This window comes from Dermacentor albipictus, chromosome 1 (assembly GCF_038994185.2).
Source record: "Dermacentor albipictus isolate Rhodes 1998 colony chromosome 1, USDA_Dalb.pri_finalv2, whole genome shotgun sequence".
In the NCBI taxonomy this organism is placed as follows: Eukaryota; Metazoa; Arthropoda; class Arachnida; order Ixodida; family Ixodidae; genus Dermacentor; species Dermacentor albipictus.
Genome location: NC_091821.1, coordinates 286,991,658 through 287,004,105, shown reverse-complemented (window position 1 = coordinate 287,004,105; position 12,448 = coordinate 286,991,658). Strand labels below are relative to the sequence as shown.

The following is a 12,448-nucleotide window of genomic DNA, read 5'->3' as shown; positions in this document are numbered from 1 at the left end:
AACTCGTTGAGCGAACAGTTATCAGAAAAGTAATGATTTCATCTCTGTACAAAGATAAAAGGAATTCTACTAGTCACTACGTACGTCAGCATAGCATAGTTTCGTCCGAAAAGCGAAGCAGCGATTGGAACAGCAAATTACCAAACGGCTATATTTAAGCAGCTGTACGTGTTATCGCCAATTTAAGTTACAGTAAACCTTCGCTTCCTTTTTAAATTAACAAACAGTGTCGTGCGCAAAGCCAAGCATGAACACATCTCCCTGACGGTAAACACGCTGTATGAACGCTGGTGTGAAGAGGGGGCGGTAGCAACACGCGATCGCTTCCTGCTGCTTCCAGCCACAATGCCTTTCCAGAGCCAAATTTACGCGAACTTCGGCACTAAGCTGCGCGGGAACAGCGCCCACGAAGCCACTACCCATCGCGGCGCACGTCCGCGTCAGCGGAATTTCATCAGGAGTGTCCGTACAATTCCTATCGCAATAATAATACAAAAATTAGGCGATTGTCGACTATATAACTCCAGTAAATATACAATGACAACATGGGGATTTAACAGGCTCGTAATCTTGTCCAGCGCGTCGCGCACACATGTCAGCACAAACGCTGGCCCAAATCATAGCAAATGCGAGAAAACTGAAGCAGCACGGTTGGTCAACCGCCCTGTGTGCGAGGTGCTGCCATTGAAATACAAATGCCTACAATATAGTTCCGTTATTTGGAACTTCCACGATTGTATTGGTCTTGCAAACGCGATTATGCGAATAAAACTCCAACGATAGACAAAACTTAGGCGACACGGTAAATCACCTGACAGAGTGAGTGAACAAACTTTTATTGTGTCCAGCAAAACGCGATAAAACGCGCACCCGACAGAAATTTAATTAACAGTCAAATTAAATTATGGGGTTTTTACGTGCCAAAACCACTTTCTGATTATGAGGCACGCCGTATAATGGAGGACTCCGGAAATTTCGACCACCTGAGGTTCTTAACATGCACCTAAATCTAAGTACACGGGTGTTTTCGCATATCGCCCTCGTCAAAATCCGGGCGCCGCGGCCGGGACTCCATTACTAAAAATAGGACAACGTGCGAATTCGGAGCGATAGCCTAATAGGCGTAAACGATTCGATCGTTACAGACATCTGAGACGTAAGCTTGACCTCACCAGCATACTAGCATGCACCTGAGAACGTGTAAAAGATGTCGCCCGAAATTTCGCTATTCCCAGAAACGAACGTGTAGGGCATTGTATGACAGAAACGCGTGGGAAAATTCAGCAGCGCGGCAGGCCAACCATCACGTGCAACAAGTGCTGGGATCGCGGTAAAAATGCCCACAAATGTGTAGTTATTTCAACGGCATGCTATTTTACGATCGCTCTCGCAGTCGCAGTTACGCAATGAAAACTCAAACGGCAGACCAAGCTCAATTGGCGACACGGTTAATCAGTGAGGGCGGTAGCGTGACGCAAATTTAGCAGTCAACGAAAATCGACAAACGTTCCCCATTATTAATACGAAACAATACGACCACGTGCGAACGAGCTATAGTATAAGTAGCGTAAATGCGTCAATCGTTACAGGAAGCTGAGGCCTAAGCTTGATCTTATTACCCTCATAATAGCATGCATCCGACCACATGCAAATAGGCAGCAGCCTAACAAGTTGTCCCAAAGTTTCATTATTTCGAAAAATGTGCATGTCACTGTTTGGCACATATATGTATGCTGTACGTAATGGTGAAGTGGCCGGCCGCACTGCTGAACTTTACCACGCTTGTCTTTACGGTTGGTATACCAGCCGTAAAGACAAGCGTGGTAAAGTTCAGCAGTGCGGCCGGCCCAATTAGCCATCACGCGCAGCAAGTGCTCCGATCGTGATACAGATGCCTACATCTGTATTCCACGTCCCAAGTTCACGTACAAACGTGCACGGTTATTCCTTCTTCTGAGGTCAGCGACAAGCTGTCCCATCATACTTCCAAACCACGATTTCCACTTATTGTGTAGGATCCCACCCCTCTTTATAACGCCCTGCGTGACATTAAGAGTATTGAAATAAGTAAATTCAGTTGATCCATCTTTACGCAGTTTTTACGATTGCTATCGCGATCGTTAAGCAAACAAAACAGCAATGGCAGACGAAGCTTAAGCAACACGGTTACTCACTACGAGCGTGTGATGGAGTCAACCCTCACTAACTCTTATAATAAAGAAATTGCGACCACGTGCGAACGAGCTCATCAGCGCGCACGTTTCGTCGTTACAGAGCTGAGACGTGAATTTGACCGTAACACCATGCATCCGTTCACGTGTAAATAAGCAGAAACCTAACAAGTCGCCCAGATGTCTCGTTATCGCGACAACGTGCACGACACTGTTAGCCAAAAAACAATACCAGCCGTAAATACACGAGCTGTTAAATTCAGCAGCGCGACCGGCCATCACGGGCTGCAAATTCTGAAATCGCGATACAAACGACAACAAAGTTCTATTATCCCGAACGAACGCAGTTTTACTATTACTTTGGAAATCCCTGTTACGCAAACAAAACGCCAACAGCACACGTACCGAAGTTTAAGCGACACGGTTATCACGACGAGCACGCGAAGGAATCAGTCAAGTAAGAAAAAGTTTCACTGTTACGTACTAAAAAATACGACCTCTTGCGAGCAAGCCATTAAGTCTAACAGTCTAACAAGTCGCCCTAAAGTTTAGTTATTCCAAGAAAAGTGCATGCACTGTTAGTAAGAATATAGCAGCCGTAAAGACAGGCGTATTAAAATTCAGCAGCGCTGCCGGCCATAACGTGCAGAAATGTGCCCCGACCGCGATACAAATGCGTACAAAATTTCAGCTATTTCAAGCTTATGCAGTTGTACGATTGATTGCTTTCGCAATCACGGCTCGCAAAGAAAACGCAAACGAAGCTGAAGCAAGGCTATTCTGGACAGTGTGTGTCGGGAAGCTATTATAATTAATATTCATTTTCTTATTATTCGCCACTGCATGTTCAGTAAAAACAACGATAACTTTCGTGGGCTCATCCTGTGTGCTACAGGGGAGTTAACGGTTCTAAAGTTTCGAATTCAGAATTTTTTTTTAGCGGATATCAGCGCTGCGCAGAAATATAGGACAGAGTAAGCTCAGAAGTTTGCAGAAAAGTAGTACGGTGCGATCAAACGCAACACAACGCATGGTCAATCGCCGATTGATGTTACCGTCGCTGCAAAAGACGGGGATGTACTACAATGCCCGTCCTTCGATTATGCGCAGACACAACACTTGCGGGGCTGCTAATAGAAAAACATTGATTTCATGAACTGTCACTTACCTCTTGATAGGCGTAAGACGTACAGGCGCCGCAGAAATGGAGCTCCAAAGCGCATGACAAAAACGTTCACCTGGAGCTGACCAACGCTCACCCCGGAACTCATGAGCACATGGCACAACGATACAACCACCACGTTCAAAGAAAGCGCGCGAACTGAGCGTGTGAGAGCGCGGAGCACACCAACCCAGCAACCTTTGCAAGCCTTCAGGCATTCCGAGCTTGCAAAGAAGGGTGAAGAGATCCAATAAGACCACGTCGTTAAGTCATGTGACCGACTACGCGCAAATCAGCGCAAAGCGTGCGTGTGCATGCAACAGACAGTGGTGATTCGACTGGGTAAAGACAGTCACTGCTCTGTACAACGGCAGCGGTTGCAGGCGTTGCACTAGAGCTTGCCGTACTCCTCTTTCTCGACATGTTCGGAGAGCGTGGGAGCATAGGACATGATAGGACACGATTGATTCGGTTACGCGCGTTAAGGCGGAACCGCATGGCGCGATTTCAGGCGCGATTGACGCGCGGATGGTGGGACGCGCGCGTCATTTTGACGCGTGCCCAGCAGGATCCATCACGAAATCGCGCCGCCGCGTGCTGCTGCTCGGAGTAGAAAAAAACGCGTCGCGCGCGCGCGTCCACCAATCAGAGTTCAGGCAGAGTCCTTCCATGTTTTTCTGGTCACGAAACTCCGCCGTCACGCTATGGGAGAGGTTCATATGCTGCCCAAAAGTGCCGCGACGCGGCGCCACTGTGCCACAGAGGGTAGAGGGCATCGTTCGCGTACCGAAATGCGTGCGCAGTGCGAGGCCAGGGGTGGCACACTCTCAAGTTCAACAAATGGCCACAGAGGGCGAAAAAATCGACCGCGCGGCGCTGCTAAAGAAACAGGCATAGTACGCCAATTAAAAAGGTTCCCCGTTGAGCGCATTATCTCCCGCTAGAGGCGCCGTAGTAAGCGCAATTTTAACCTTCAAACGTTCTTCAACAGTAAACGAAGCGTTTTTATCGCATGATAAAGACTACAAAAGTATAATTCCTAATTTTACATTGTACTTTTCATTACCAACTTTGTTGTTTTTTGGCATTTTAAACGCAAAATAGCGTTCAGCATCATCGACCTCCCACGTGACCTTTGGTCTGGATTTAAAATTTTTGCCGGTATGTTCGCGTGCACGGCAGGTACGGATTCCTTGGTTCGTACATTGGTTGGTTAATTTGTGCTAACACCAGTTTATTGCGCTTCGATATCTCGCGTTATTTAACTTGGGGTGTAAGCCTGAAAGCTACGTTTCAGTCGTGAGCCATGTGGAACACGTCTGCATCGAAATGGGAGCCGGGTCCTGCTGCGACTGGGGACAGCAATACCGGTGAGTCGTTTAACGTCACTGCTTCAATCGCTATGTAATTTATTCGTCTCGTTAACTTACAGGCGGAGGTAAGTTAACGAACTAGATGCTGCATTACATAAGGGCAGTCAGGACCCTCCGTTGCTGTTTCCGAAATAAACTTTCAGTTGCGAGACCATCATTATGCACACATTCACGAAAGAGAAACAATATCGGAACGCGCGTCACATTTTTCATCTCGTTTTAGCCGTAGCCATAAGTGACTGAGTTGCCTTATCAATATATTTTTTTTTTCGAGTCCGCCGGCAACTTCTTTCGTTCACAGAACCGAATAACCTTTTGATAAACTGAAGCTTGAATTTAATGTATTAAACAGTTGCACGCATGATAATTCACCCATATTTCGTACCTGTTGGTTCCAAATGTTCTTGCTGTTCAGTTTGGCTTACCTCAGGACATCTATTTTTGCAGTAGTGAAGCGGTGCATCACGTTCATGCACAAAAAGAATGCATCAATTCTAATAGCTTCACGTCTTTCATCTATTTGCTTGTGAAATCAGCAGTGTGATCTCTTCTAGTGTATAAACGAGCGCACAACTGTTCTTATTTGTGATCTTAATAATACTTAAGCTGTTGACATGCATTGTAGTTACGCAGACATCGATTTTACGGAGAGTAACCATATTTATTTACCATGCTGCTTAAGCGCCCTAGAACAAACAGTGTACATTTGCATGTGTTCTGTAGTCACAAACCGTTGCAATGTATATGTCGCACCGTTTCGCATTTTATATTGCAAAATTGTGCTTATTCAATTTCTGATGCAGTCAAAATTTCTGTTCCAGACATGCAGTAATGAGGATGGCACCAGTATAAAGCAACACACTCCATGCACTAAACAGAAGCTGCTGCCTGCTACAACAAGGTCATTGTGTGGACTTTGGCTGCTACTACAAGGTAAACAACACCTTGTTCAGAAATAAATATGCCTGATATATGCTGTATTGGCTTGCTAGTCTTGAGATACATGTCATTTGTTTGTAGCAGACGATATGAACATTTGTTCATGTTTACAGTTCAGCATAATTAGTTCGAACATAAAAGAAAACACTACATGAGTTTGGATAATCTTTGCTGTATCTCATGTGCCATTGTTTTGCCCCAACAGAGTCTGTGCCAAGTACATCTTGGTCATCACGGGAGCCCCCATCTACACCAACAGGAAGGGGCTGGAGCTGAATTCACAAGACCACGAACAAAGAAGCCATTCCATAATTATTTGGATGAGATATCAAGTCTACGGACGACTGTTTCAAGAGTGAAAAGAGCCTACGCCATCATTCCACCAGCACGGATATTGGCCGAGTCATCCAGGTACCTCAACAACAAAAATTATTTGTCTTCAGATGTACCTGCAACCTCTGAACAAGCACAGACGACGCTGGCTAAGAGTGTTCTGTCAGCTTGCCCTTCCTTAGGGAGCTCCCTGGCCTTGCCAATTCTTGCCAAGTATAATTTTGATTCAATGAATGCACGCTTCTTCATTGCACACTTTTGTTAGAGATCATTCCTATTCCTCATACAAACATTAAAGGTCAACCGATTCTTTGCTCATACTTAATGCCAGTCACTGTCTAGTAGCATAACATATGTGTAGCAGTTCTTTCTAGTGTATGTTGCCATGTGCAATTCCTCTCCTGAAATAGCTGATGCGGCATTGGCGTGTGTCTTGCATTAACCTTTACACTGTGTGCTATGTAGCATTTAACTTTTGTTAATGTTTTTGGCTTTCAATGCTTGCAAGGTAGAGTGGCTTCTTTCTTGGATGCAAGCTTTCTCATTCCCATATTGAATTCCTAGTCTCATTCAGGATTGCTATTCTTGCTCGACAGCCTGTGTTTTTGTGCAAGCTACATTGAAGAGATTGATTGCAGAATATGGTTTCGGCGCTGTGCGACTTGGTACTTGTCACCGTGTTACGTTTCTCATGTGGGAGCCTGGTCAGTTGCATTGGGAAACAGTCTCTCGAGGCAAGCACCTGCTCCTACAGTCTGCACAGTGACATAGACTGCGAATTTACACGCACCGTGGTTGGTGCTCCCCGTTCCGTCTTTTCCTGCTGCTGCCGTGTGCAAATTTTGCTTGTGGCCTTCCTCAGCCATGATTTGGCGTCAACGGAGACTCTCATACATAATTACATGGTTCTAAGTGTATGAAGTTGATATCCACATTTGTGGAAAGGCCTGCAAAATAGTTATGTTCACAAAACCGACCATGTCCATATATGGAGAATGTGGTGGACCAAGTGTGAGTTACACATTAGTGGCATGCAATAGAACAAAAAGAAACATGCAGGTTGGAAAGGCGGTAACGCTAATATGCCGGGCACTCCATGTCGCTGTTGGCTGTGGCAGCAGATGCTTGCGTCACCCGATTGTTTCGCAATGCAAGTTGCTCATATTCAACGCCGACTGTCGATACTAACACATGAGACACACTGTCCAATCTGCTTGTGCTGCTGGTTGTTGCTTGTTACCAGACTGCAGTGTGCGACGAAGGCAAGCGCTATGCCTACAGTCGGACGGTTGAATGTGCCGCAAGCAGCCCATGTGCGTGTATGCTCACTGTTGTCATGTAGATCGCAGAAAATGCATAGTGCCAATGTATAGATTGAGCGTTATGTTAGAGTATGCTGAAGTGATTTGATTACATAATCTTGTTTCAATGTTGTCCGACTTGGTCATGGTTGCCATGTTACATTTCTGGGATGTGGCAGCCTGTTTAGTTGTATTGGCCAACAGCCTCTCGAGGTAAGCACCTGCTCCTGCAGTCCACACAGTGACACGAACTCCTTGTTTACATGTACTGTGATTGGTGCTCCCTGTTTGTCCTTTCCTGCTGCAGCCATGGGTAAAGTGTGCTTGTGGCCTTCTTTGTACATGATTTGGCGTGAACAGAGACTATCATACATGATTACATGGTTTGAAGTGTATGAAGTTGATATCCACATGGGTGGAAAGGCCTGTAAAAGTGGCTGCGAATTGGCGATTCCCACAAAACAGACCACATCCATATTGAGAGCAGGTGGGGCACCAAGTGTGAGCGACACATTAGTGGCCACTGAAAGAACAAAAAGAAACATGCATGTAGGAAAGGAGGGAACACTAGGATGCCAGGTAGTTCACGTCGCTGTGTTGGCTATGGCAGCAGGTGCCTGCGTCACCCGATTGATTTGCAGTGCAAGTTACGGTGACTGTCATTGCAAACAGGTGGGGCACTGTCCAATCTGCTTGTGCTACTGGTTGTCACTCGTTATTAGACCACCATGTGCGACGTAGGCAAGCACTGTGCCTGAAGTCGGATAGCTGAATGTGCTGTATGCAACTTGTAGTGCGTGAATGCCCACTGTTGTCATGTGGATCTTAGCCAATGTACAGTGTATTGTCTGAACCTTATGCGGTGATTGAATGCAGAGTATAATTTGATAATGGTCGCCGTGTTATGTTTCTTCGATGTGGCGACCTGGTTAGCTGCATGGGCAACAGTCTCCCGAGGTAACCATCTGCTCCTGCAGTCCACACAGCGACAAAGACTCCCAATTTACATGCACCGTAATTGGTGCTCTCCCCATTCGACATTTCTTGCTGCAGCCGCCGGCCGATTATGCTTGTGGGCCTTCATCGGCCGTGATGTGGCGTGAGCGGAGACAGCACACGTTATTACATGGTCCGAAGTTGATAGCCACATGGGTGGAAAGGCCTGCAAAAGTGGCTGCAAAATGGTGATGCCCACATGGAGAATGTGGGGCACCAACTATGAGTTGCACATTAGCGGCCCCCGAAAGAACAAAAAGAAACGTGCAGGTTGGAAAGGCGGGAACGCTAAAATGCCGTTTAGTCCATGTCGCTGTGTTGGTTGCGGCAGCAGATGCCTTGCGTCACCCGATTGCTTCGCAATGCAAGTTACGGCGACTGTCAATGCAAACAGGTGGTGCACTGCGCAATTTACTTGCGCTACTGATTGTCGCTCGTTACCAGATCGCCATGTGCGGCGACGACAGTGAGCAGTTTACGAGCTCGCGTTAATGGTTTCAGCGCATCTCGACATGCAAATTTTATTTCTGATCTTGTATGAGAAGGTGCACTGGTTTTATTCTGCCAATAAAGTCGCACGTCCTGTTCACTCACTTGTGGCTTGTTTGTATGGGCGTCAGTAGAGGCTCTTTAGTCTCCTGGCCATTAAAACGCGGCAGCTGAGGCATGCCGCAAAGCCAGCGAGGCGAACACGGCGCGTACCCAGCGTACGCCACCGCTGTAAAGCGGCCATATTGAATAGTGTACTAAAAAAAAAGCAGTTCCGCTTTCTGTTTAAGTAGCGCCATCTGTCGGGTTCCCCACTAAGTTCCATGCGCTGCCGCTTCTTATTTTCGAACCACTGTGGAAGGTACAGTTTCCCTTCTCTAAAGTTGTTCTTTATTCTATGGCGAGGCGAGCTGACTGATCGGTTGCGTTCTGTGCATGTGCTGTGCTATTTTTCGAGTGTTGGGCTGTTTGGTTGAAGTGGTGGGGTGGGACAACGATGCCGAACACGTGTTGCGTGCCTGGGTGCCGTTCCGGCTACAAGGGCACGACCGAAAAGGTGCCGTTGTTCTGTTTACCTAATAACAAGGAGCAGCGCGAGAAATGGAAGCGGGCCATACCGCGGCAGGAAAGTGACGGTTTTAATTTCGAATCGAAGTATACACGTGTGTGCGCAAAAACGTATACACGTGTGTGGCTATGTCGCAAAAAAAGTTTTCTTCATTGAGCTGCTCGAGGTGTGCAAGAACAATGAGAAGTTTTGAACGAGCGGCAACTGGCCTGATTCTTGCCAAACCCAAAGGTGGTCTACAAGTGCCTTCCAGCCAGCTAGTCGCTCTCCCCCAAAGTGTGGAAGATCATCTGGAAGTGTGCACAGTTGACAAAATTGCCTGTTCTGATGTGTACGTTAATATTGTGGAGAATGTTTTGATGGACAGTCGTACTGCTACAGCCGCTGTCGGCTGCAAATCACACTTTGTAAGCACCATGCACTGCAGAAGTAGTTCAGTTTTTTCTTAAGACCCGCTTGCATTTTTTCACGAGAGAAAAAAACAAGCAAATGCAAGCAAAGGGGCGAGCTTCATGTCCAGCAGGGGGTGGTAGGAAACCAGCCAGTTGAAGGGGTACCAGTTAAAGGGACGCTGTAGGTATCACGATTATCGTGTAAAGGTGACCACTTACAAAAAATTGCAATGCTGATGATGAAGGAGAATAAGGGTGTTGTGAGATCTGATCAGGGCATTGATGACAAAACACATTTTCTTTATGCTTTGTAGCATCCTCAATTTGTGTTATATCAGGATAGAGTAGTTCACAGCAATAGCGCCCTTACCCCGACCATCTATGAAAGGTATAGCATTAGAATTCCTTTAAATGCAAGTGTTAAAACAGAATAATATGCATTGTTTTATTTTCCATTGTCCTTTAGTCTTGGCTATTAATGGGCTATAATTCTTCAATTGCACGTACTTTTAAGTCTATAAGCTGCTATGAGTAAGAAGGTTATTAGCACACTGTTAGCTACATTTGTATTGTGATTTGCTGAGCAAGTTTTGTGTGCATGTTTAAGTAACAGCTGAAGAAGTAGAAAGGTGGTATCTCTAACAAGCCATTAAAAAAAAAAATTGCTGTATTTGTGATGTGGCTACTTCTGTTCGTTTGTGAGTTCTTTAGCCGTGTGTTATGTAATGCTTATGCTTTACACTTTCTTGTTTATAGAAACAATCGACTATGCATTCTGTACTTATTGCCATTCGTTTGCTGGTGCATGTTTGTTTCCTGCCTCCCAATGCATACCTCTCACGTTTGATCTTATTGCTTTATGCGTATTATATCAGTGTCATGCTTTTAACAAACTACTTGCATTGTGAATGGTGGACCATTTATGACCGGACGCCTCTGTGCTATCTGTATTTCGCTCCGCTTATTTTACATGATAAATAAATGATCGTGCTTGTATTTTGTTTTTGCACCAACACGTTTTATTTCTTTTCTTTATCGAATTATAAAGTCTTTTTTCTTCATTTTTCGACCATGATAAGAATATCAGGACCGGTGATTGCAACATTTTAACATATTGTAAATAGTTGCGAATTAAGCCTCGTCGTTTCTGCGTCGAAACCACGAGCAGCGTGAATAAGTGCTGGGCTTACTGACGCTTCTAAACGACTGCTTGCTTAGGCAATTGCCTAATTACAGCTAGTTTCAACTGTGCAGGTCCTAACACTTCAGGTTCGCCTTAATCCGTTGTTAAAAGCCGGACCGAAGACATTCAGTAGCGAAGTTCGTCTTGCATTAATTCTACCTAAATCTTATTCAGAAATGGCATCGCTTTGCAAGAAAGCTTAAGCTCATGGAGCAGCTCAGTTCCCTTTTCTTTGTCATTAAGTATTCTACGGTAGCAGCCCTTTGCAAGAGCAATTTCATTCTTTTGATCTCGTTATAAGATACTGCCCACAGAGTCCTTCTCTTCCACAGTTTAACAGAAACTGAACAGCTGTGCTCGGCGAACAATCTGGCGCTATGTACAACGGAGAATTGGCGCTTACTCATCTGGTGATAAGTGGGACCACTGGCGTTTTGTTGCGAATGCGCGGTGTTTAATTTAAGGCAAATATTGAAAAGCGGAGCCCACCGAAGCGTTGAGGCGAACGGCGATGACGAAGAAATCCGGACCGAGACCGCCCGGCCGCGTACAGCGGACGCACTTCGACGGGGGCGAAATGCAAAACACCCGTTTATTTAAATTTAGGTGCATTTTAAAGGATCCCAGGTGGTCAAAACTAATCCCGAGTCCCCCACTACGGCGTGCCTCATAATCGTATTGCGGTTCTGGTTCTTAAAATTCCAGATCTTTCTTTTTTTTCAATCTGAGACCGCCGCAAGCTCCATGTTATGAGCGGCTATTTTTTTCGTCCCGTGCGCTCATATCATTGCAGAAGACACGCTCAGGCAGTAATTTAATTATATTCAATGTTAAAAATAGTTACGTGAAACTAAAGCGATCGATGAGGAAGTTGAGAAAGCTAGAATACCGAGGCTGCCCCACGCACAACCACAGCGGTAGCGGCGTTCGCATGCCCTCTCATGCACGGTTGCGCCTCTAGCGGCGGGCGCTGGCGCTATATGAAACTGAGGCGGCAGTTTCGTGACCAGAAAAAACATGGAAGGACTCTGGTTCAGGTAAGTCACGTGGCATTTGGTCACGTGGCATTTTGGTTATTTTTTTTTTGCCACCAGATGGCCCTACTCTCTGCGCATCTCGACGGAACCTCCTTGGCGGAATTTTTTTTTTTTCTCGGCAGAACTGGCGCGCGCGTCGAGGAAAACATGTGCTACCGTGATTTCGTTCGCGCATCGTGTTGGTTCGCGCATCGTGTTCACCTAAAATGAACAAAGCAACCTTCAACGAGGCCCTAATAACTAAAGTGGAGAAGCGTTGCGTCTGATCGCTAGTACTGGCAAGACAATTTGCTAATAATATTACCAGTGTATGGTGCTCGCTCTCTTCTCAACCAGGCAGGCCGCACCCACATGTACCTCCTGGCCCGCATTGTTTCTTGCTTCAGTATCAGCATCCCCCTTAATAGAAGCAATCGCCTCTTCTGCTAAGTAGTAAGCGGCCGACCCTCCTTTTTATATGTGAAGTTGTAAACAAGCAGCGGCTTCTAAGCATTCGGAAACTAC

The 12,448-nt window shown here is 45.9% G+C and overlaps 1 long non-coding RNA gene across 1 annotated transcript; it reads left to right on the top strand.

The window, feature by feature from the left end:
• Nucleotides 1–4,515: 4,515 nt before the first annotated feature.
• LOC139057159 (uncharacterized) lies at nt 4,516–6,186 on the top strand. The gene is made up of 3 exons (XR_011512603.1): nt 4,516–4,703; nt 5,528–5,639; nt 5,851–6,186. It is a non-coding gene; the product is annotated as an uncharacterized lncRNA (long non-coding RNA).
• Nucleotides 6,187–12,448: the final 6,262 nt, after the last annotated feature.